Here is a 25,729-nt window from a genome sequence, read left to right on the forward strand (position 1 = left end):
GGAGGAGAAGTTGCCACCCTTTCAGCTGTTCCGGGTTTTATAAAGGAGAAGGGAGAGTGGAGAGGTGGGTGGAGACAGCCTTTCCTCTTCTGGCCGGGAGTCAGCGCCAGGAGGGGGCTGGAGCTTGGGGAGGGCCTGGTGTGAAGGCGGGGCTCCTAGGGGTCTCTGATAACCGGGTAGCCCCTCTGCCCCTGAATCTGGTCGCGGGGAAAGAAGATCTAGGGGTGACGATCCCCTTCCCCCACCCTCAGCATAGGGACTGCTGACCCGTTAGGAGCCCACGTGGTTAGGGGTGTCTCCAGGGCCCCAGGCAGGAGCCCAAGCCCCCTCGGAGACCAGACTGAGCAGCCTGGCACCCGCATCGTGGCTCGGGACTCAGGCTCTGCAGCCTGACAGCCTGGACTCAGATCTGCCCTGGCACTGAGCAGCTGGGTCACCTTGGGCAAGTCACTTCCCTCCTGTGCTCCCCATCTCTGCTCAAAGTGGGGACAGGGTTATGGTTTGGATTAAATATCAGAAAGATCTGGAAGCACCCAGCTGAGCTCCAGCCACAGGGTAGCCCTGCAGACCCCACGGCCACTTGGCTGCGAGCTGGGTCTGCGCATCCTCCTCTAGCTGCTGCCTGGCACACAGCGGCTCCGCCAGCTTGGGCGGAATTGGAATTTGTTGAACTGCAAAGTCACACGAACCCCACCACCCTGCCGCATCCTCCGGCTCCACCAGATCCAGCAGTCGCCCTGGTGTTTACTACCTCCCGCAGCCTGGTCCCAGCCCAGGGGCCTCCCGCCCACACCAGCACTCACACAGTTAACGCCCTCCACCCCCAGCGCAGGGAGTGCTGTGTCCCTGCCTTCAGCAGTCACACTGTCACAGTGACACAGTCACACGCCAAGCCCAGCACACAGCCACAGGCCCACCGCATCTCCTGGCCGCCTGGCTTGAGGGCACCTGCCTCTCATCCACTTGCACATCCCTGTCACCTGTCCTTTGTACCCAGATACAGCCCTGGTGCCGGCTGCTCCTCACACCTGCACACACCAAGTCTTGCAGCTGCTTCTCTCTGGACCTGCACGGGGCAGGGCGAGCCTAGGGAGGAGTTCCAGAGGGGCCCCTTTACAGATGGCCACAGGCACCTATCCTCCCTGATGGCTGCCTGGCGGCCTGGTGCTGAGGCTGGGAGGTGACCCAGGGCAGGTGGGTTATTTAGCCTCAGGACCTCCTCTGAGGACTGGAGCTGTTCCTATAAGTGGAGGGAGGGAGGGATTTCAAAGAGGCCTGGTGGCATCTTGGGGCGGTGGCAGCCTGTTCATGGGTATATACTTCTGTAGCACTGAGGCAGGCAGTCCTGTGTACCTCGGGACACTGTGCAGAGCGTTTGCCCACCCCGTGGAGTGCTCTGGAGCTCAGATGCAATAGTCCCTGCTCATAGAGACCCTTACCCCGGGGACCCCCGTGCGGACAGGACACATGCAAAAGCAGATAAATTAGGGAGGCAAGGTCACAAGCAAGGGGGTAGGGTAATCCCTACACACTTGACTTGATGTTTAAAGATCTAGAGATTAAAAGACAATCTTGACCTTGACCTGTGTTCTCACCTAAAAATGAGAATAGCTACCATTACTGTTGAGCAGACCCTGTGGGGGGAGTGCTCCTCTGTCCATCTAGCTTCCCAGTGCTTCTGTGAAATTTTGCTTCTGTTTTTCAGGTGGGGAAACTGAAGCACAGAGGGGCCAAGCAACTTGTTCAAGGTCACACAGCCAGTAAGTGATAGAGGCACAACCTGACCCAGGTGGAACAGCTACCAAGCCCCATGCTTACCAACTAAGCCAAGCTGATTCCTGGCAGGCGACGATGATGACGAAAACAGTGACACATTTTGCACGGGGCTCTGGTGAGCATCAAGTGCATCAACACATGTGACACGGGTGAAGCACTGAGAGATGCAGTCAGGAAGGAGAGCAGTCCTGGTGCTCCGGGACCTCCCCGTCCCTGAGTGAGAGAGAGAGACTCCTCCACAATCCAGAAGTGGCAGGACAGGGACCAGCAGAGGCATTGGGAACCACCTGGCACCTGGACCTAAATGCCTTTAGGAGCAGAACCCCTTTCCTGCACCTTCTCCTGGCAGACAGGTGGCTCTGGAAAGCACACATCTGCCTCTTCTTCGCGGTACCTCCTCCAGGGAGCCCTCAGGCCCAGTGCTTGCTCTGGGCTCCTCAGTATGTCCTGTCATGCCCAAGTGTCAGTCTAGCCCGAGACAGTTCAGGGTGAACGAAGGTCACGGCTCCCTGCATGTAGTAGTTGCTCAACTAAATGTTTACTGAAGGAACAAATGAATGAATAAACATCTTGCCTATTTCTTTCTCTGAATCCTGGCCGCTTCGTAGCGTGAGACTTTAGCCTCAGAACCATGGGGACCCTGTGGGCCCCCCTCCCAGGAACACAGTGGAGAATCTGGAGGTGTCAGAGCTGGGAAGGCCCCACCCATCTTCCACATTGGAGCCATCAGGGGATTGTGCCCTCCCGGAGGGAATGGGTCACGGACCTTGGGGGGGCCCACACCCCAAACTGCACCCCAGGCCACTAACAGGTGGGAGCCCAGCAGGAAAGCCAGCAGCCACTCAGCAGTGCAGGTGGGGCCCGCCCGGCCGGGCTTTCTGGGCTGGGCTTTAGGTGCCACTCAAGCCCGCTCGGAGGACACCGCCCTCCACCCCGGGGGGGGGGGCAGGGAAGGAGGAGGGCTCCAGCCCCAGGTCCTGCCCACTAGTCCAGGGGGTGGGGACCCGTGTGTCCCGGGTCCCTGGGTCTCTCAGAGGAGCCTCGTCTGTGCCATGAGAGTTTGCCGTGCCCACCTGGCGGAGGAGGACGTGGATAAGGGGCCGTCCATGCCCGGGCTGTGGGTGGCAAGCCCGCGCTCCACCCGCCGTGTGGCTGCCACAGCTCCTAGAGCCCCCGGTCCCTGTGGGCAGGGCCTTAGGCTACCTATAAAGCGCCTCCTAGCCCTTGCCTGGTGTCACCTCACAGTCACCCAGTGAGGGAAGGAGTGCAGCAAGTGCATGCCCACAGAGGGGGAAAGTGGACCTCAGAGAGGGCAAGAGGCAGGCTTCCAATCCAAGACGATGGAGTTGAAATCCCTGCTCCACCGTTTACTAGCTGTGTGACCTTGGGCAAATTACTTAACCTTTCTGAACCTCACTAGGAAATGTAGGCAACCCAAGTTCCCACCTCACTAGGTTCTGCAGGGTTGAAGCACATAGCCCTGTGCAGATGCAGGTCATCACCGTGGTCATTTGTCCAAGCTGTGTGTCCACACACACACACACACACACACACCCGGCTGGAGTTCCAGAGCCAGAGCTGGGGGGGGGGGGACAGGGCTGGAGGGACCACAGGCTTGCACCTGGGGTGGAGGGGGGTCCCCACCAGGTTCTGCCCCCACCCGTCACCTTGGTGAGGCTCTGGCTGCTGTGCTGGGGACCCCAGGAAGGCAGGCAGACAGACAGACCCCAGGTCTGGGCCAGCCCCGGAGCCCACCCGTGGCCTTGGGACTGGTCCTGTGCACAAAGGCGGGGAAGCGCCTGTTTGTTTTCCTGGGGCTCCGCGGGCATTTTTAGCTCCTCCAGACGAGGAAGAGGATGTGGATGTTTGGACGTCGTGGTCCAGGGGCCGGCAGCTCCCTCTACCCGCCTTGGACGCTGGCAGAACTGGAGCCAAGCCCTCCGGGGCTGGGTGGAGCCACCCACCTCCACACAGCAAGGTCATCTCTCCCAGAGAAGACGGTCCACCTGGGCCTATGCAGGGGTCGGGGCTGGCCCGGAGGAGCTCCCGGGCCCAGTACTGAGCACCAGGGTGGGGTTCCTGCCGAGGCCCGCAGCCCCTGAGGAAGGCAGCATGAGTCCTCCGCTCTGCCCTGGAGGGCTGGGGCTTAGAGGATGCTCACACCTGGAGAAGAGGAGACTGAGGCTCAGAGAGGCAAACCAGGTTGCCCAGCATCCCCTAGAAAGGAAGTGGCAGCACCAGCATTTGACCCAAAACTGTGATGCCAAAGCCACTTCCATGTTACAGGAGGCCTCCCCGTGGCGGGCAGAGTGGCACGCACTGGTTGTCCTGATGTCTCTGACTTGGGAGGCTGAGGCAGGAGGATCACAAGTTTAAGGCCAACCTCAGCAACTTAGGGAGACCTTATCTTAAGATTTTTAAAAAAGGGGGGCTGGGCATGCAGCTTACTAGTAAAGTACCGCTAGCTTCAATCCCCAGTACCCCCCCTCAAAATATTAACCCAATGCATCCCCATGTGGACTAATGGGAGATGCCCAGCCTTTTCCACATCCTGATGCACCCAGGAAAGGTATGAGCTGGTGAGGAGCAGGGGTTCTGGGGCCTCCAGCACCCCCCCATCACCCCAGGGCAGGAAGCCATGTGCTACCTCGGGAGAGAGGCTGTGTCCTGGATGTGGGTTAACTTACCCTCTGCAAATCAGGGCGTCCTCCTGTCCCCTCCTAAGGAGCCGACGGGGGATTCTGGAAGGGACGAGGCAGGAGAAGCCCCGGCAGGGAACCTGGTCTGACAGAAGAATGGGAGGCAGCCATGGTACAAAAGGCACAAATGATCACTATCCATCCAAGCAAAGGCGCCGTGACACTGTGTCAGGCAGCTGCTCCAGGCCCGGGAGGTACCATCACTCAAACTGCACAGCGTGCCTGCAAGAGCACGGCGGTCACCACCCATCTTACAGATGGGGAAACCAAGGCCTCGGGCGGCTTTGCCAGGGTTGGGGTGACGAGGAGAGAGCTGGGATTCGAACCCAGGCAGCCCGGCACCAGCAGCACCCGGTGAACCTCTCCCCCACCCACCCGACAGACAAAGCGAAGACCATGTCTGCCCTGGCACCTGGGCTGCCCCCACTGCCGAGTTTGACGGGCTACCTCTGCACCTGGCTCTTAGCTGTGCTGGGAACCTAAAAATAAAGCCTCTCTCTTTTTTTAAGGCAAACATGGTGGTGCTACATGGTTCACTCCTACATCAACTGCCCGGACCTCCCAATAACCTAGGGAAGGTTTGTTTTCCCCATTTACAGACAGAAAAACTGAGTCCAAGGCCTCCGTGTTCTTACCTGTAGAATTGGGGTGCAGATGGTCTGGTTCTGGGGAGTATGTGCCGGTGCCCTGAGGGTGTCCTCACAGAGGGAAGGTATGACTGCCAACTCACTGTCGGGGAGCCCCTGTCCTGGGGGCGGGCCTACAGGCCAAGGCAGACAGACAAGTGCACACACAGCCGTGCAGCGGTCACAGGAGTGGGTGGCACAGATAGGGCAGGTCGCCCAGCAGGTGTGACTGACTGTCTCAAGAGTGCTCGGTGCTCCTTGGGGGCAGATGTACTCCCAGTCACCGTGCACATCCCCTGAGGTCACCCAGGTATTGTCCGTGGTCCTGGATGGGGGCTGGAGGCTTCCCGCCACCCCTCTCCCCCGCCCCAGGGCTGTGACGTTCTTCCTTGGGTGAACACACGGCTCTCGATGTCGTGGGACCACATCTGGAACCTGGTGAGTGGACACCGGTGCTCAGCACGGAGAGGGCTGGGGAGTGGGTGCCTGGTTCCAGTGCCACTGCTGGGGTGGGGCTCCCCGGTCACCAAACTCACTCCATCCCCACAGTGGCGGGGCATGGGAATGGCCTGGCCTGCCCGCGTCACAGAGGGGAAAATCAAGGTCGAGAGCGGGACAGTGATTTCTAGATCGCTCAGCTGCCTAGAGCTGGAGCTGGATCCTAAGTCCCAGGATCTCAGGACAGGGCTCCAGGGAAGGAAGGGGACGGAGCCCGCTGCAGGTGGGATCTGGCTGGTGTGCAGGAGGGTGAGCCTGGGAGGCGGGGGCAGAGGGGCCTGGGGAGACAGGCAGCTCTGTGTGTGCACCCCAGCTACACAGGCCTGTGCGGGGGACAGCAAACGCGGGGACTGGCCGGGCAGGTGACGCCCGGTTGGCAGCCCTGGCCATGCGGCCATGAGCCCCGCGCAGGCCAGAGGAGCCTGCCCTCCCGAGACCACCGCCGGGTGGAGGATGATCTCAGCTCCCTCCGTCCCCCACCTCCCCAGCTCCTTCCTGTTTTGATGGAAGGAAAAATTTTCAGCTTTTCCTTCTTTATTTTTCCAGACGAGTGACTCGCTGGGGAAAGGAATTCCCCCTCCCCACGCCGCCGTCACGCCTGGTATCGATGCCATAGATCCAGGCCCATCCTGTTGTGCTGGGACAGTGGCAGTTATTTTTGGGTGCCTTGCGGGGGTGGCGCCCCAGGGGAGGGGATGTGGGGTGCCAGGCTGCCTCCTTCCAGTCCTGGTCCCCCCCAGGCTCCTCCCCGCCCCCACCGTCCTCCGGCCGCGCTGGGGGGAAGGAAGCCCCGCTCCCTCCGCGGGGTATAAATAGCCCAGGTGGTTACTCAGCCACGGGAACATGATAACATGAGTCACCCGCGAAATCAAGACAGCGCCGTCAGCCCGGGCACCGCCCCGGGCACTGCAGAGGTGGGCTCCCGGGAGGGGCTGCGGTGCCGGTGCCGGGACAGCACCCTGCGGGGTCCCAGCCTCGGAGAAGCCGCAGGCCAAGCCTCAGCCAGGCCACAGGTGGCATGGGACAGCTCGGCGTCCCCGCCCTCTCTGCGCATCTGGAGGGGCGGCTTCCTTCCCAGGGCCCTCCCCAGCCAGGAAGGAGGAGGAGGCCAGGGGCCACACTCCCAGCATCCTTGGGTCCTCTCCCTGTGCCCGTCACATGTGGCGTACAGAATAAGTCCATTGGAACTTTTGGTCCCCTCGCCCCATTTCCAGGACAAGTGGCTTTTGGGGTCCCCTGGGCCTCGACGGGGACCTGTGGGATGGAGCAGGGGGTTGGGCAGCAGCAGAAGGGCCTGCAGGGCGCGCCCACCACAGTGGCCCTGAATCGAGGACACTCTGCCTAACACCTTCCTCTGCGCCTGGCTGCAGCGTGGGCACAGAAACAGGACACCCTCAAGGACCTCGGGCGGAGCCGTGTGACCAGCCAGGCGGCAAGGCCAGGGCCTGGCCCTGCAGGCTGGATCAGCAGCCACCCAGCCCCGGCTCCTCGCCCAAGTCCTCTGCTCCGACTCATCTCCAGAGTCACACAGGCCCGGACCCCGTTGCCATGGCAACGGGCTCTGGAGTCAGCGCAGGCCAGGCCACGTCCCCCGTCCGCCTCGGGCCACCAGGCCTGGTGGGGACAGCAGGGCCACATGGGAGGGAGGAGCCCACCACACCTGTCCTGGGGAGTGTCTGGCGGGGCACAGCGAGTCTTCTGTCCAGGCCGCCTGTCGAGGCACTAGGGTGACCATGTGACACATGGCTCTGTCCCTGGGACTGAGCCTTAGGACCCCAGAGTCAGGGGGAGATCGTGAGTCTCCTGGCTGTTGGGAGGTGGCACAGCGGAGGGCTGAGCACTGGGACCCCAGAACCCCCACCTCGGCCATGCAGCACCCCGCCATCTCTGGCCTTTGTCCAAAGGGAGCCCCCAGAGCCCCGCCCCTGGCTCCCAACCCTGGCCTTGTCTCTTCTCCAGGAGACACAGCCCCACCCTGCCCCTGCCCCCTGCATGCCCAGACAGCTTGGCATGGCCCGGACCCCGCCATTCAATGGGTAGCCTGCCCTCTGGCCCCTCACACAATAGGGACTCCAGGAATACTGTCCCCCAGGCTGAATCAAAGGCTCTAAATTTAGCCCATCTGCGACTGCGAGCTTCCTGCCCCTGCTCCCTCCTTTCCAGGCGATGAGGTCACCCCGGAACCGCCTGCCCCTGTGGCCAGGCCGGGGGGTTTCCAGGTCCGGGGTGTTCTGCGGCTCTTGGGGACAGGGCCTTGAGCGTCCTCCTCCCTCCAGGGCCCTGGGGCCCCTCCTGCTCCTGGTAACCCCAGCCCGGCTGAGTCCCGGGAACGTCACCAAAACGACTTACGGAGAGTCCAGTCCATGCTGGCCCTGTGCCCAGGAGAGGGCAGCGGACCGGACCGGGACATGTCCTGCCTCTCGGCAGGGACAATCAGCAAGTAGACCGTAAACCCACCAGACAGTGTCATTCACGGAAAGTGGCATAAAGGAAATAAATGAGAGATGCCATCACGGCACCAGGGTGAGCGGAGGGCATCGCCTGGAGGGGTCAGGGAAGGCCTCGGGTGACACCTGAGCCGGGGCTCGGATGACCAGAAGAACTATTCGAAGATCTGGGTGGGGCTGCACCCTCCAGGCCAGCGGAGGGTGAGGCAGACCGGGAAGAGCCCCCTGGCTCCGGGCGCAGCTGGGAGGGGGGTGGCTGCAAGGGGGCCGTGTGCGTGGCGGCCAGCGGCCCGACTCGGTTTTAAAAAGCTGTGTCGCTGCCACATGGACAGGACAGGAAGGACAAGAACTGAGCACCCTCAACTGTGGGCAAAGGCACCTTGAGGAGTTTTGGTCCCTTCATGAGTCACAGTGGCCCAGAGAGGATACGTGTCCCACAGCAGGTCAGCTGTCCCCGGAACACCGCTGAGAGTAGGTAGCAAGAGGTACTTGTCACCTGCCTTCAGCCAGCAGCATCCCCAACCTCCAGGCTGAGCTAGGGTCCCGACCAGGCTCCATGTGGGGGTGAGGGTAGGCAGAGCCCGGATGCCCGGATCCCTGAAGGGGGAGGGTCCCCTGGCTCCTGCCGGCTCCCTCCCTCAGCACTCACCGGCAGTGACCTCCCCACTGTCCCTCCCTGAATGGCTCCAGGAAGCCCCTCTCCCCCACTCTGCCAGGGTAGGCAGGGGGTGGGGGGCCTGGAATGTGGCCTTCTGATGCCACACTGTGTGCCAGCCTTGGCAGAGACCTGGGGGGCACACAGAGGGACCATCAGCTCTCTTCCAGAATGGGGAGGCTGGCAGGGGCCAGCCGAGGAGGGCAGGGTCTCAGCTGGGGGACATCTCCTGTTGGAGCTGCTGTCCCTGCTTCCCCCAGGGTGGGAGCTGAGACCTAGCAATGCCGACCCTACCCACCCCCGCAGTGTCTCTTGCCACAAGGGCTCCGTGTGAGCATGTAGGAGGTAACGGACCTCAACCCAGGCCGGGCTTGCCCTCCACTCCTGATGTCCCCACCTGACCCCTGAGAGGAAGTTGAAAGCCTCTCTGCTGGCCAGGGGGAGCCCAGGGAAGGTGGAGCGAATGCGAAGTGGGATACTCAGTGAGGACCCTGACTCCAGCTGTGTGACCTTGGGCAAGTGACTAAACCTCCCTGAACCTTGGTCTCCTCATTTGTCTAACAGCAATAGTTACAGGGCCTCACCCACTGGGGTTCCTGGGGCAGAGCATTTTTCTTAGTGTGTAGCTGGGGGTAAAAGGATGTTGGGGAGTTCACGCCCCCCACAGTGGTCCCAGGGTGCTGGAAACCTCTGGTGAGGGTAAGGAGCAGCTGGAGGAGCCGGGGCCAGGAGAGGTGGTGGACATCCACAGTCCAGGTCGACGGTGCGCGGGCACCCGCTCAGCCAGGCTGTGGCAGGATGGCAGGCGGGTGAGGACTCCTCGCCCCGCGGCTGAGCCCCCTCCCTCCGCAGCAGGACCCAGGCCAAGGAGGCTTTATTTTTAAACCTCAAACAATGGCTGGCCCCGCTCAGCCTCTCCTCCGAGGACAGAGAGAGCGTGGAGCGGAGGGGCCAGGCTTCCTGGGCCAGCATTCCTCCCAGAGGACGCCACCGTCCTCCAAGACAGGCACAGAGCCCGCTCGGCCCTCCTTCTCAGCTGCAGGGGGTCGGGATTCCAGAATCTTCAGCAGCCCCGGGCCCCGGCCAGGACACCCACCCCCACCCCCACCAGCCCCTCGCGCCCTCACCGCTCCCCAGGGCAGGGGGACACCGTCTCCTGGGAAGGCTCCCCCCGACCTGTCCCGCACCCCCTGACGCCCCCCAAGTCCCCTTGCTCACAGCCCTGTGGGAAACTCCTGCCCTTGTGCAGCAGGACAGTGTCCCTGACAGTGACCTGCGGTGACAGTCAAGCCAGGCAAGGGTGACTGGATAGGAGTCGGGGGAGCAGCGTGTGTGGGACCCAGTGTCAGTTTCTGCACGACCTTGAGCAGGACCCTGTCATTTCCTCTTCTGGGCAACAGGGACAATAAGCCACCTCAGCCATCACAGGGCGAGAAGGGTCTTGGCTTCTGGGTGGGCAGGGGACGCTGGAAATGGGGGCCCAGGCCCTGTGTTCCCTACAGAGACCCGCAGACCCACACCCCGGCCCGGCCACCTGCTTCTCTCCCAGGTCTGCCACTGTCGGCCTCGGACCTGGAAGGTCAGACAGGTCACTGCCCGCACCTCTTCAGCTGCAGAATGGCTGAAGCCACCGCGCCTCCCGGGGCTGCCGTGAGGTCAGAGAAACGCGAAGCTGGGTGCTGGGTGACCCCAGAGGGTGGAGGACACTGGGCGTGTGGGGACAGGAACGGGCACCAGGCTGGAGGTGTGCATTTGCACGTGGGCCACAGTCCTGCGTCCTGGGCGAGGCTGTGTCCAGGCCTGGGGCATGGTGGGCTGCGACCTTGGGTGAGTGCGGTGGGGCGGGGTGCAGGGGGACACAAGGAGGGCGTGCGGGGGTCCCCTCCTCGTCAGTATCGTTTTCTGCAGGACAGGGAGCACAGGTCACCAAGGTCCCCTCTCTCCCGAGCCTGGCCCCCCCACTCCAGAGGGAGACTCCTGGGAGAGGAGAGGGACGGTCCCGGGGAGAAGGGAAGGGCTTGGCGTCTCCTGCCTGGGCATCCTCGGCTCCCTGCCTGAGACACTGCGAGTCGTCCTTGGCCATCCCCCTATCCTGTGGACTCTCCTTTGTCCACTGCGGGGACCCAGTGTCCAGAACAGCACCAGACACATAGTAGGTAACGGACCTCGAGCTACGCGACTGCCACCCCCATGACCAGGCCCAGAGCGTTCCGCTGCCCCAGGGCCCCTCCTGCCCCTTTCTCAGGCCGTCCCTCTCCAGCTCCCTCCTGGGCAGCCCCGACCTGCCCTCGGGCACCAGAATTTTGCCTTTTCTAGAATTTTGCGTAAGCAAGAGCGTGTGACCGTGGACACCTGCCTCTGCAGAACCATCTCCCATGGCCACAAGGGTCAGAGGAGGGGCCCGTCAGCAGGTGACAGGTGACAGGTACAGGTGACAGGCCCAGGAAAGGTGAAGGGAGGCCTGGCTGGAGAACTGATTTGGGAGGACTCTGTGGCCAGATCTAAGAAGGGCCTCCTCGGCAGAGGCCAGGAGAAGCTTCGGGGGGGGTGTGGTCACAGACACACGCACAAGTGCACACTCAAAAGCACGTGAGCACACTCCTGCTCGCACATACAAGGGGGAGAGCAGGCCCAGAAGAACGGCTCCGAGGCAGACGCACAAGGTCCAGGCCGGTGCCTGCTTGGTCCCTCTTCGCTGCCCAGGAGAACCCCCTCCAGGCTGCCCAGGGAGGAGCCGCGGGCCGGCCAGGGTGGGCTGGGTGAGTGGAGCCCGCTCCGTGGCCCCTAGGCTGTCACGGGAAGCAGCACTTGGTTCTCTGGACGCTGGCCTCTGCAGCCCCAGGCGGCCACGCTAGGACGACACTCAGCCGCCCACACAGTCCCAAGTCCAGCCACTGACCACAACTGTGTGAGACCCCAAGCCACACAGCCTTGCTCAGCCCTTCCGACCTGCAGAAGCTACGAGAACAAGCTGCTTCTTGTAAGTTTTTTTTTTGGGGGGGAGGGGTACTGGGGACTGAACTCAGGGGCACTCCACCACTGAGCCCCATCTCCAGCCCTATTTTGCATTTTATTTACAGACAGGGTCTCACTGAGCTGCTTAGGGCCTCACCATTGCTGAGGCTGGCTTTGAACTTGTGATCCTCCTGCCTCAGCCTCCCGTGCCACTGGGATTACAGGAGTGTGCCACCGTGCCTGGCTTCTTGTTAAGTTTTAAGCTACTGAATTTGGGCTGGTTTGTTATGCAGCAGTAGCTAACGAATCATGATCCACTGCCAATCCTGTTGGATCAATGGTCAAAATAACCCACCACCAGCACCCAAATCCAGGCCGCTGTGGTCTCCTGCCTGGCCTCCCGCCCTGTCCGTGACTCTGCCATCCATGCAGCACCACAGCCAGAGACTCTGCTCAAAGCCCCAGTGACTCCCGTGGAGCCCAGACAGGGACGCACTGTGTAACCTCACCACCTCCCTCCCCTCAGCACCCCCCCCTCCCCTAACTTACTCCACTCCAGCTCTGGGTCTTCGGGCCCCTCCCCAGACTGACTCACCAAGCACACCCCTTCCTCAGCGCCGCCACCCACGCTGTGCCCACTAGCTGGGATCTCCCTTCCCACGGGCTCCCACCTTCTGGAATGTGAGGTGCCACCAATCAGCTGGCCTCCCCGATGCCTGCCCCTGCCTCCAGTAGCCCCAGCCTTCGCTTCCTGCTCCTGCTCCTGCTGAGGCTGGTAAATCGTGCCCGGTCTTTCGCTGCCTGCCTTTCTTGTGTTTCTGCAAGCCCCTGCCAACGGGGATTTTTTCTACGGTTTACCTTCAGTGCCCAGAGCAGGGCCTGGCCCGCCGTGCAGCTGTGAGTGAGTGGATGGATGCATGCATGACTCCTCTCACCCCTGATGGCGACAGGGTGACAGGGAGAGCACTGAGCCTTTCAAGACAGGTTGCTCACAGGAAAAAAAAAAAAAAAATCCAGCCAGGCACCGTGGCACACACCTGTAATCCCAGTGATTCTGGGAGGCTGAGGGAGGAGGATCTCAAGTTCGAGACCAGCCTCAGCAACTTGGCAAAACCCCATCTCAAACTAAAATTTGAAAAGGGCTGGGATAAGGGTCCGGGGAAAGCACTTGTCTATCATGCACAAGTCCCTAGACTCAGTCCCGAGTACCAAGGGGAAAAATCCCACTAAGAAGTGCACCGAGGACCTGAATAGACCTCCCTGCCAAGAAGACCTACAAAAGGCCAATAGGCACGTGGAGAAACGTCTGCATCACGAATCACCAGAGAGACGCAAATCAGAGCTCAGTGTGGCTATCATCAAAATCACAAGAAATAGCAAATGCCGGGTGAGAACGTGGAGGAAGGGAGAGTCCCAGACCCGTGGCCAGCACCGGCAGGACAGCCCGCAGAGCGGAGGTTCCTCGAAACACAAGACCGCGCTCTGTTCCCCTAACCCTGCCGCCGCGGGGCCCAGAGCCGGGGACAGGAGCGCAGCAGGTCCGGGGTGTGCACTCCGCGATGATCCCCGCAGCATCCTTCACGGTCCCAAGTGCCCTCAACCCCAGCGTCCATCAGGGCATTAGTGGCTAAAGAAAACGTGGCCTGTCCACAGTGGCCTCCCACGCAGCCGGAAAAGAGGGTGATTCCGTCATCTGCAGCAACACGGGTGAGCGGGAGGAAGTGGCGTGTGGGGACGCGGGGACAGGGAGGGAAAGCCACGTGTGCTCACTGATATGCAGAAGTTGAGGAAGTTGCAGCAGTGGAGCAGCCCTTAGCAGAGCCAGGGTGGGGGCTGGAGCAGGAATGGCGGGGTCAGCGCGCAGGCTGGACAGGAGGGTGACCGCATGCTCTGCAGCGCCCTAGGATCTCAGGGCTGAGGTCATTGGGAGTGTATTGCAACATCGTCAGGAGAGGGATCCTGAAAGTTCCCAGCACAAAGAAAGGATCCATGTTAAAGTGCTCGGCACGACAATCACCCCGATCAGCACACAGTGTGTGCATGGAGTGAAATACCACGTCGAACCCCAAAATGCACAATAATCATGTCTCAATTAAAAATCAACATTTAGGGATGCAGCGGCGCACGCCTGTAATCCCAGCGGCTTGGGAGACTGATGCAGGAGGATCATGAGTTCAAAGCCAGCCTCAGCAACAGCAAGGCACTAAGCAACTCAGTGAGACCCTGTCTCTAAGGAAAACATAAAATAAAGAGGATGTGGCTCAGTTGTCCAGTGTCCCTGAGTTCAATCTCCAGTACCCACCACCAAATTAACATTTAGCAGGTTCGGTGGTGCTGCACACTGTAATCCCAGAGACTCAGGAGGCTGAGGCTGGATGCCAGTCTCAGCAAGAGTGATGCCCTAAGCAACTTAGCAAGATTCTGTCTCTAAATAAAAAGTGCTGGGGATGTAACTCAGTGGTCAAGCACCTGTGGGTTCAATCCCTGGTAGCAAAAAAAAAAATTAACATTTAAATTTTTAGAAACTAGGTTGCTCTCCTGCCCATTCAAGCTACACCTCGTGCTTCAAATGAGGCAGTGAGGCCCAGAGAAGGGGAGTCATTTGTTGAAAGCTGGTGGGTCATTTGCCTGTTCAACAATGCTGGTGCAGGGCCAGGGTCACAGCATGTCAGAACTTTCTGGAACCTTTGAACCAGATATTCTCCAGTCTCAGGGCTGCCACCCTCAAGCGTAGAGTTACCTTTGCCTTAGCTTTCACACGTCCACCAAGGGATGCCCCCCACACCCCAGGGACAGGGGAGGATTTACCCCGCAGCTGTGGAGCCCTGAGCCCCAGGGCCTCCCGCCCGCCTGCCCCTCCCGAGGAGCCCTGCCCACCATGTTCACCATCACCCAAGTTTCTCTTAAAAGAAAATCTGGAGACTGATGCACCTAATGGCCCTTAAGGCCCTGCCCTCAAGGTCATCCTGAGAAGCTGGCGAGTTACTGCCCTGGGATGGTGCCTGGCACAGAGTGGGCATCGAGGGCCAGCTCTGTGCTTGGAGCCAGAAGTCGGGGGTGAACAAGACTGGCCACGCCCAGTCCCAGTGGAGTCCATGTTCCGGCTGGCCGGGCAGGCAGGTTGCCCCTGGGGGAGCCTCGGCAGACCTGGGGGTGAATGAGGAGGCCAGCGGCTGGAGGAGACCAGAGAAGCCAGGGTGCTGGTGGGCTTCCCTGTCCCCACCTCCGAGGGACCAGCTGGGTGCTGCTCTGCCACCCCCTCCCGCCTTCTGAGCTCAGCCCCACCCAGCCCCAGCCCAGCCTCCACTTCCCCTTCCCTTGAGGCCACGAGGGCAGGGAGCACAGCCTTTCCTAGACTGCATTCCCCGCCCTGCAGAGGGCCGAGCGGGCAGAGCAGGCGCTGGACACAGCAGCTGACCCTCGGCCTTGGCCCACCCACCAGCCCCCAGCAGAACCCCCTCCCCTTCCCCTTTCCCAGCCCTCCTGGGAACCTGGGGCTCCCCCATGCATCAGACACACTCTGGGCCTGGACGCCCCTCCTGCCCTTCTCCACTGACCGGAGCTCAGCTGTCACCTCCTCTTCCCGAAACTCCCTGGGTTACAAGAAGAAAATGAATCTTGTTCCTGTCTATACCCCAGCGCTTAGTGCACGGGTGGATGGGTAGATGGGTAGATGGGTAGATGGATGGGTGGGTGGGTAGATGGGTAGATGGATGAGTGGGTGGGTGGATAAATGGGTGGATGGATGAGTGGGTGGGTTTATGGATGGGTAGATGGATGGGTGGGTGAGTGGGTATATGTATGAGTGGGTGAATGGATGGATGGATAAATGGGTGGATGGATAGGTGGGTGGGTGGGTGGGTGGATGGATGGATGGGCATATGGATGACTGGGTGGGTGGATGGATGAGTGGGTGAGTGGATGAATGAATGGGTGGGTGGGTGGATGGATGGGTGCATGGATGGATGGGTAGGTGGTGGGTGGGTAGATTGGTGGGTGGGTGGATGGATGGGTAGGTTGGTGAATGGGTGGATGGATGGATGGATGGGTGGATGGGTGGATGGGTGGGTGGATGGGTGGATGGATGGATGGGTAGGTTGGTGAATAGGTGGACGGATGGGTAGATGGGTGGATGGGTGGATGAATGGGTGGGTAGGTGGGTTGGTGGATAGGTGGGTGGGCGGATGGATGAACATTAGTTCACAAAGTGACTAATGTGTCCGAGGAAAGCCATGGGTCTATGAGGAGCTTCTTCGCATTTCCTGAAGCAGCAGCTGGGAGAGTCTAACCACTCTCAAAGCCCAAGTCACAGGGTCGACCTGAGCCAGGCAGCCTTGTTTCAAATCCTGGCCCTGCCCTTTGCTGACCTTGGGTGAATTCCTTCACCTCTCTGAGCCTCACTTCCCCGCCATCAGTGCCTGTCTAGCAGAATGGTTCTCAACATTCACAGAGGTGACTGTGGGAAGCCGGAACCCATGAAAATCACTGGACCCACACGAGTCCTTAATTAGGTCTGTGGCCCTGATCTGGGTCTATAGGATGGCACACATGTGTGTGCACACAACTACTACTTGTGCCAGAGCAGGAGGCCAGGATGCCCGGACTGAGGTCCTCTGGCTCACATGGCAACCTGGACAGAGGCCACCAGAAACCCCAGGCCCTACCTAGCTCCTGCTGGCCCAGGCTGAGGGGGTGTGTGCCACCTGGTTCCTGCTGATGGACACACTGCTGCCCAGAGATGCCGCCATCCTCCCTTCCCGGGCCCTCCCAAGGGTGATGGGGCAGGGGGACTGAGGGACACTGCAGGTGATCTCGTCCCAACAGATGGAGACCCCCTGGGAGACGCCCACCCTCACCGCGGACCCAGTCCCCCAGGGAACAGCGACTGGAATCACCGTCACAGCCAGAGTAAGGCTTCAGAGACCCTGGCCACTCAGGGGTCCCACTCAGCCTCCTGGTGCCTCCCCCCGAGGGCCAGGGGGATGGCTTCGTGTAAATCGGGAGTTTGGGAACCTTAGAGGCTCTGTGCAGGGCCTTCTGCGGAGGCCGCCCAGGCCCAGGAAGGTTGCGTGAGTCCCCCACAGTCACAGCGCTGGGGAAGAGCCTGGCCGGAACCTTGAACGCTGCCGCTGGCCGAGCTCCGCCCTCACCATGAAGTTCCTGGAAATCACCCCAGTTCAGACTCGGGGACAGCTGAACCTCTGGGGGCCAAAATCAATCCCGGGGACTCCCTGGCAAGAACACCAGCATCTGTTGGGGTGTCTGAGGACAGAGCTGCTCTTCCAGGATCCTATAATAATGACACCACTGGAAACACGGATGGTCAGGCCCATTTGACAGGACGTACCACTGAGTCCCAAGGGGTTCGCCCAGGACCACGGCAGCGGCCCTGGTTCTGATACTCGGCCAGCACTTGCAAGCCCAGAACCCTCCCTGAGCCAGTGCCCCTCGGGTCTCATGCAGCTGGGCAGGTCTCACACAGCCCCACCCCCGTGCCCAAAATGCTATTTTTTTTTTTCATTTCTTTACTACAAAAGCAACAATACATGCTTACTTACAAAATCTGAAAAATGCAGAAAAGTCAAAATAAGGAAGAAAGATCACCGCCCACTGCCCCCCACCCAGAGACCATCATTGTTAAGGCGTGATGTATTTCCTCCCATAGTTTTTTTGTTTGAGGACTTTTTTTAAAAAAAAAAAAAAAAAACCATGGCTGAGATCATACTGTATATTAAAAGAAAAAAAACAAAAAAACGCCAACGGTGGCATCCTGCTTTGCGGCCCTGCCTTTAGATCACGGGCACTTCTTTTGGTTATTTTGTCCCCATTTCTTTTTCCTTTCTCTGAGCTTCATTTTTATTGGCCGCCTAATATTTGGTCCAGTGGAAGTTCCATAGTTTATCTAGCCATTCCCTTCTTGTTGGACATGACGGTTATTTCCACTTTTTTGAAGTTATAAATAATAATGGATTTTGATTGGTATCTCTGTATTGAAAGGCCTGGGTTTTCCATATTTAGGGACAACTCCTAGGTACCAGGCTGGTGCCCTCAGCCCAAGTGCCTCCCTGGGGACCTGGGCCACCCCCATTGTACCAGTGAGCAGAGAGGCCCTCAGAGGTGAGAGCCCTGCCCCAGATGGTCAGCAAGGCCCATAGCCTTCCTCAGCTTCCCGCCCTGCTGGTCATTCGTTCCTTCACCGAGTTCAACAGATGAGGGAAGCTACTCTGAGCCAGGGGCAGGCCTAGGCCCAGAGATACTGCTGGGGTCCCAGCAGACAAACCTGGGTCCGCAAGGCACTGCCACCTGCAAGGCATGATGGGAAGGAGGGCAAGTGCAGCCTTTGCAAACTGAGGTCTATTCATTTGCATATTGTCTCATTTGCATACCATCTCATTTGCATGCCACCCAGGGAGAAGTGGGCAGCTCTGAGGGCAGAGCCATGGTCTCCTGGGCCTCACACTCTTTCCTAACATTTGGCCTTCTCTTAAAAATTGGGAGATTTAACCAAAACCTAAGGGGGAAGGCCACACCTTAAATGAGAGCACTTACCAGGCTACCTGGGTTGATGTCACCAGGTGGCCCCAACCCTGGGTCCACTCCTCCTCAAGGGTTTTACTTTTTATACTGGGGATTGAGCCCTGGGGCACTTTACCAATGAGATAGTTCTCTGTCTGGTTTGTTGTGTTTTGTTTTGTGTTTGTTTTGAGGCAGGCTCTCACTAAGTTGCTGAGGCTGGCCTCAGACTTAGGATCCTCCTGCCTCGGCCTCCCAGGTCACTGGAATTGGTGTGTACTCCCTGGCCCGGCCACCCCTCCTCAAAGGGTTTCTGATAAAAGGAGCCAGTGACCACGGGGGCAGCACAGCCCCCACCCCAGCCTCTTGCCTTCTGTCCAGGCCCAGCCAGGCCCAGCTCCCTGGGTTTCACCTCCCTGCGAAGGATCCTTCTCCCCAGAGCCCACCTCCCCTGGCCCTGGAGGGAGGAGCGGCTTCCTGCACTGAACAATGGGACCGGGATGTCCCTCAGCCTCTGGCCTGCAGGAGTGTGGGGACATCTGACCAGGACACCAGTCCTATTCCGGGAACCCAGGGAATGGAGCCGCGGCACGGGAGAGGGCCAAGGGGTGGCGGGGCCAGCAGTCCCTGTGCCCCTCACTGAGCGCCAGCCTCTGGCAGGGAGAGCAGCATCGGGACGCGCCTGGCCTGAGCCAGGGCTCCACCCTGCTGGGCCGCGCTGTCCCCACTGAAGAATGACAAGGTCACCACCCCCCACCCCGAGGAGCTGGTGCTCACTGTGAAGCCCGGCCTTAGCCGGGTGACGGGGCGGGGGGCAAGGTGAAGCCAGCAGGGGGTGCAGCGAGTGCACCCAGAATGCCACGCTGCCTGGGCAGAGTGTGTGGCCTTGGGCGAGCTGCTGACCCTCTCTGTGCCTCTGGTTCCTGGTCTGTAAAACGAGGCTGATAAGTTAACAGCCCTGGGGACGGCCACGACGGCAGTGTTTCACCCGCGAGGTGCTTGAAGGACGGGCTGTGCCCTCGCTCAGGAACACGGTTTGTCCTCACCAAAAGTCACCTTGAGTCTTGGTCCCCAATGTGACGGTATTGAGAGGGTGGGACAGGATTTAAGAGGTATCAGGCCATTCCCAGAGAGCAACGCCCTCTTGCAGGACTGGGGTCACTCTCATGGAGGCAAGTTCTAAGGCCAAGCCCCTCCTGTTTCCTCTCTTCCATCTGCATCTGCTCGTTCTTCCTCATTTCCGTACGCAGGAAGCACGAGGCAAGCTGATCTGACAGCACCCTGTTGGACTTCCCAGCCTACAGAACCGTGAGCCCAAATAAACCTCTCTTCTTCATAAATTCACCAGTGTTGGGCATTCTGTTACAGTAACAGAAAGCAGACTAAGACACGTGGTGATTTAAAACATTGCACACATCTTTTATCTCGCAATTCAAAAGGCCTGGATGTCGGCCGGGCTGTGTTGCTTCTGGGGAAGGACCCGTTCTCTCCCCTTTCCAGCTTCAAGAGGCCACCTGAACTCCTTGGCTTGTGGCTCTGGCCTCTATCTTCAGATCTCCCCTCTGTCATCCCACCTCCCCTCTGACCCCACCCTCTCCTTTCCTTCTACTTTGTTAACTTTTAATTCTGAAGAACTTAGGTCCATAGAAGGGGTTTCCATGTACCCCACCAAGTCCCCTGAGGGCATCTCCATGAGACAGCGCGTTCATCACACCGGCACATCAACGTCCCTCCGCTCGCTCCGTAAACTACAGACTTGGTCCTGAGGTCACTAGTTTTTCTTTCCTTTTTTGGTACCAGGGATTGAACCCAGGGGAGCTTCACCACTGAGCCACACCCCCAGCCCTTCTTTTTCTAGAGACAGGGCCTCACTAAGTTGCTGAGGCTGACCTTGGACTTGTGATCCTCCTGCCTCAGCCTCCCAAGCCACAGGGGTCCCAGGCGTGCGCCACTGTGCCCGGCCGTCACCAGCTTTTCTGCTCATCCCATGGCCCCGTTGCCAGGTCCCTTCAGGACCCCGTGGCATCTGGCCACGAAGTCCCTTAGTCCCCGCTGTGTCCCTGTCTGTAGTGCTTCCTGACCCGTCCCTTCCAGGAGGCTGCTTGGGCACTGTGTAGGAGTCCCTCCATTTGGGGTTTTTCCAGCTGCTTTATTGAGACCAGCTCACATGCCACACCGTTCACCCACCTAGAACGTGCCACTCGGGGCCGGGTCCCTCCCCTGCGGACCCGTCATGGGAACATGGACACACCTGGTTGTAGCCACTGCAAGTCTGCGGTCCCTGCCTCCCGCCCCTACAGACCTGTGATGGCGCCAGGCAACCGGCCAAGGGACCTCAGCACTGAGTCCCTCGTAGGGTTGCCCACGGGCCCTGCGGGTCGGGCGCGGTCACCTATGCGGCTGTTACCAGGCTCAGGTGCACCCTCCCGCCAGCCGCCTACGCCCAGGACCCCCTGAGCCCCCGCGGGACTCGGCTCCTAAAGGCCGAGCCTGGTTAGCCCTGTCACTGCCATGTCCCCAGTGCCCAGATGGGGCCTGAGACAGCGACGCCAACGTTCCCCAGCAAGCGCTCTCCCCGGAGCAGGGTGACAGCACGTGAGTGTGACCGGGACCCAGCCCAGGGCCTTTCCCTTTCCCTTTCGCCTCATCCCAGGGTCTTGCTCAGGCTGGTTCACGGACATGGGATCCTCCTGCCTCCGCCCCCAGAGCCCGGATCACAGGCGCTGGCTGAAGCAGCTGTTTTATTGGGGTGGGGGGGGCGGGACCAGGGATCGCACTTAGGGACCTCATCCCCAGCCCCACTTTGTATTTTATTCAGCTGCTTAGAGCCTCGCTTTTACTGAGGCTGACTCTGAACTAGCAGTCCTCCTGCCTCAGCCTCCTGAGCCACAGGGACCACAGGCCACTGCACCTGGCAGAAGCAGTTACTTTTGAAGCAACCATCAAACAGCGGCAGTTTCCTCAGGCTCCCCCACGTCCACACCGGGCACGGTGACCGGGTGACCAGCCGTCCACACCTGCCGCAGAGTTTGCAAGGGCCTGACGGAATGTGCTGCCCTCGGCTCCATTTTACAGTCAAGAAACTGACCCTCAGAGGAAGGAGCTCTGCACCCCTCACAGGCGCCCGTTTGCCTGCCTCTGGTCTCCCCTCTGCCTCCGGTCTCCCCTCTGCCTCCGGTCTCCCCTCTGCCTCCGGTCTCCCCGTGACAGGGACGCTGTAGGCTGGGAGTCCAAGGGAAGCGACGCAGGCTGTGAAACCCTGAAGTGACCCGAACCCTGGGTGACTCACCCCTGCTCCAGACCTAGTGTCCCCGCTGCAGGGACCACACCAGAGGCCCCAGACTCCTCAAGAGCCAGGATCTAGTGGGCACTGCTGCCCTCGCCAGGATCCTCCAGGACCTGACTGGCCCGTGCCCAGGCCACACTGGGTGTGACGGCTTTGAAATCTGCCATGTTCTGCACATAGTAGGTGCTCAGTGAAAAACGGAGTGAAGGGGCCCAACGCTCCCAGCCCCCCTACCCAGTGCTCACCCCCACCCACTTCTCACCCCACCCATGGCCTCAAGAGGGACAGGCACCGGTGCTGCGGGTGGTGCCCGTCTCCGGGGCCGGTGGGTGACCAGGGGCAGCCGGGGCGGAACAGGAGAGCTCGGAGCGGCCTATCTCCGGAGGGAAGTGGGGCAGATAACAAGCTCTCACTTTCCCGCTGCCGCAGGCTGGAGATAACCCAGGAGGAGCCAGCCATGCCTGAGCCCTGCGCTGCAGGCCACCCACCTGCCCAGGCTCCCCACCCCGCTATCACCGACTCAGGCTGAAACCCAAGATGCAGCTCGGAAGAGTGGCGGGGACCGCGGCGATAACAGGGGACTTGCTGCGGAGGACGGTGACTCCCACGTCCCTCGGAAAAGGGCTTCTAGGCGGCAGCTGCCCTTCCCCAAGCTTGGGCCACCCCGGCTTGTCCACCCCGTGCTCACCAGAGCTGCCCTAAGACACAGCCGCTGCCTAGACAACCAAGGGCCCTTCAAAAGTACCCAGTCCAGCCCACTGTGGGGGGGCACGCCTGTAATCCCAGTGGCTCAGGAGGCTGAGGCAGGAGGATCACAAGTTCAAAGCCAGCCTCATCAATGGCAAGGCACTAAGCAACTCAGTGAGACCCTGTCTCTAAATAAAACACAAATAGGGCTGGGGGTGTGGCGTAGACGAGTGCCCCTGGGTTCAATCCCTGGTACCAAAAAAAAAAAAAAAAAAAGAGTCCAAGGGAAGCCGATGCAGGCTGTCCAGGCTTCTTGCTAACTAATGAAGAGAAGCTGAAATCAGAGAGGTTGGGAAGCCTGTGCAAGTCACAAAGCATTTTGACACCAGAGGAAGGACTTGAACACAGATCCCCCAGCCACTGCATGTTCCTCTTTAGCACATCAGGCTTCTGTCCTCAAATACTGTGAGGAGGGAGCCCAGGGGTTAGAGACACCAGGTCTAATTCCAGAAGAAGGGTTGAGGATTGGAGAGGAAGGAGCCACAGGCCTGGGGAGGAGCCCAGAGTCGGGAGCGGGACCCCAGGTTTCTGTCCCCAGCTCTGCCACCGACTCACCGTGACACCTCGATCACGTCCCTCCTCCTCTCTGGGCCTCAGTGTCTCCATCTGCCCGAACAGATGGACATGGGCTGTGGGGTCGCTCAGCCCCAGCGTTGCCAAAAAAGAACAGGGAGGGTAATGCTGGCTTCCCCGAGCGCCGTCCAGCGGGCCGAGGGACCTCCTCCGTCCCAGGGGCGCAGTCCAGGGCCGCCCTCCCACAGGCTGCCCTGGAGGGGCCCCTAGCTGCTTCGCCCCCTTCTGTCCACTGCTCCCCAGAGCTGCTTGAACCAGGGGCTGGCGGGTCGACGCGGTCCAGCCTCGGGCGCTGCCCCTCCGCGGATTCCCGGAAGAGCCACTCATGGGCCGTGCTTCCTCCTGGGGGCCTCAAGGGTCGTAGAAGCTTCCAGCATCCAGGGCTGTGGGGGACGATGAATGGGGAGGTGAACGTGAGAGAGCGGTGAGGCCCCCCAGGTCTGCAACCACCGAGCCTCGTCCCTGGCGCCACAGCCACCTGAGCTAACCTGACGCTCGCAGCAGAATAAAGCTGGCTGGTGGGGACCCGAGGCGGGAGCAGGAGGTGCCTGGCTGGGCTCAGAGGTGGGGGCAGACACGGGCCAGACTCGGGGCCCAGCTCTGCGGCCCGCGGTGCCAGGGGGCCCCGGGAGCCCACAGCCTCCACCCCACGATGGTGACAGGCTCCAGGGCCCTCGCCCTGGCCACTGCCCCACAGTGCTGCCTCTGCCACCCTCCCGAGTGACCGAGCCTGTCACAGATGGTGATGACGATTGAATGAGACGCGTCACTCAAATGGAAATTTCTCCAAAAGAGAAAAGATGGCCAGAGTGGTTGGTGTTTAGGGAAACAGGCACCCAGCCACGGGAGAGGCCCCGCACCCCCCTGGGGTGGCTGCAGTTAAAAGGCAGTGACGACGTTGGTTGGACATGGACAAAGTGGCGTCCTCATTTGCTGCTCTTGGGAACAACAGTTCAGTCACTTTGGAAAACCAGTTGGCAGTTCCTCCAAATGTGACATGTGCCCAGGAGCCTGGAGTTCCAGCGCTCCGGAGGCTAAGGTGGGAGGATCGCTTGAGCCCAGGAGTTGGAGACCAGCCTGGGTGACAGAGCAAGACCCAGTGACGCCATCTCAACATGTTAGACACGGAGCTGCCGTAGAACCCAGCACTTCCCCTCCAGGTTCACAAGAGGGGAAATGAAAGCACATCACACACATGCGCAGACGCCAACGCCCAGCGATTCGCTCCTAATAGCGAAGGGTGGAAACGCCCCACATGCCCACCAGCTGCTGAGCGTGTCAACTGTGGGAGAGTCACACAATGGAATACTATCCAGTCCTGAAAAGGAAGGGAGGTACCAGGTGTGATGGCACATGCCTGTCTTCCCAGCTACTTAGGAGGCTGAGACAGGAGGATTGAGGTCACACCTTGCAATCCTGTGTCTCAAAATAAAACAAAATGGGCTGGGAGTAGCTCAGAGGTACAGCACTTGCCTACCATGCATGGGCTCTGGGTTCAACCCCCTGTTCAAAAAGGAAAAAGAAAGAAGGAGCAACTTCAGAAATGCACCAACATGCACTAAGGGAAGAAGTCCACCCCGAGAGGCCCAGACAGGGGATTCCTGCGTGAAATGCTCAGAACCGACCAATTTGCAGACAGAGAACATAGATCAGTGTTTCTGGGGCTGGGAGAGGCGACCTGCGGAGTGACGGCTGACGGATCGGGTTCCTTTGGGAGATGATGAAAATGTTCTACATTGGAGGGGGCGATGGTTGGAGCTCTCTGCAAATACTCCCAAAACCACTGACTCACGGGCTTCAAATGCCTGCGCTTTTTACGATCCGTGAATGACCCCTCGGTCGTGTGCTTAGGGGCCAGGTGTGGTGGCGCACGCCAGGCGGGCAGCTTAGCCAGAATCTGTCTCACAAATAAACCCACGAGAAGGGCCAGGGCTGTGGCTCCAAGGCAGAGCGCTTGTGTAGCCTGGGCGAGGCCCGGGTTCGGTTCCCAGCACTACCAACTAAGAAGTCGATAAAGTGCTTTGAAAGGATCGCGTCCCAGGCTCAGGAAGGGGTGGCTGCCCTGATGATAATTGTTACTATTTATTTCGGTTGAACCCAGGGTGCTGCACCACTGAGCTGCATCCCAGCTCTACTCATTTTTTGAGACAGGGTCTTGGTAAATTGCCCAGACTGGCCTCAATCTTGCAGTCCTCCTGCCTCAGCCTCCCAAGTCACCGTGCCCTATTTAGGATCATTATTCTTGTTATTTTCACTATCATCATTTTTTTTCCCTCACACCAACCTATAAGGTGGGCATTTGGCAGGGAAGGCAAAGTGAGTCCTGGAGAAGTGGGGTATCCAGCAGGAAGTGAGGGGCCCCGACACCTCCCTTGGACATATAAGAGCAGGGCCAGGGCTGAGGGCCAGGCAGCCTTCCGGGGTGGGGAGGAGGGCCAGAGCCCTCAGCTGCGTGTCCACCTGCCAGGCTCAGGGTAGACTGGGAGAGGGGACCGCAAGGGCCCCAAGGCTGTCCCTCCCACACAGGCCAGTTTTCCCACTTATCAGACGGCTCCCCAGTGCGCTTCAAGGCACCTGGGGCCAAGAGGAGATCTCAGCCCCCCTAGATAGGATGTCCCTAGGTCCCTAGGCCCCTGGGGCCTGTCCCTGTCTCCTCAGCCCCCGCCCCGCCCTGGAAGGCAGGATGTAGCTGCCAAAAGTAGGTGGGGGAGGAGGCGCGGGGGCGGGGCGCAGGAATCACATCCTGGGGACCAGGAGATGGGAACTCCAGGTGCTCCTGCCCCGCTTCCGCTGCAGCCTGGGGAAGAGGCCTCGCGCCTCCCGGGACGCAGCGCCTGGCCCCGAGCCCAGAGCCCTTCCTGGACCCGGTGCCAGCACTTCCGCTCCTTCTGGGGGGGAGGGCACCCTGGAGCCCAGGCCGGGGCCACAGGCCTGCGTGACCCGGGCGCCCACAG

General features: G+C 60.2%; 1 long non-coding RNA gene across 4 annotated transcripts; it reads left to right on the top strand.

Moving 5' to 3' along the window:
* Window positions 1-7,978: 7,978 nt before the first annotated feature.
* Window positions 7,979-13,902, top strand: LOC143397244 (uncharacterized). 4 transcript variants are annotated; one of them, XR_013155444.1, is made up of 6 exons: window positions 7,979-8,122; window positions 8,379-8,489; window positions 10,251-10,356; window positions 11,490-11,681; window positions 11,782-13,363; window positions 13,767-13,902. It is a non-coding gene; the product is annotated as an uncharacterized LOC143397244 (long non-coding RNA). The 4 variants fall into 4 exon arrangements; XR_013091147.2 differs by lacking the exon at window positions 7,979-8,122 and having other exon boundaries at window positions 8,273-8,531; XR_013155445.1 differs by lacking the exon at window positions 7,979-8,122 and having other exon boundaries at window positions 8,273-8,517.
* Window positions 13,903-25,729: the final 11,827 nt, after the last annotated feature.

Source organism: Callospermophilus lateralis, chromosome 4 (genome assembly GCF_048772815.1).
Source record: "Callospermophilus lateralis isolate mCalLat2 chromosome 4, mCalLat2.hap1, whole genome shotgun sequence".
In the NCBI taxonomy this organism is placed as follows: Eukaryota; Metazoa; Chordata; class Mammalia; order Rodentia; family Sciuridae; genus Callospermophilus; species Callospermophilus lateralis.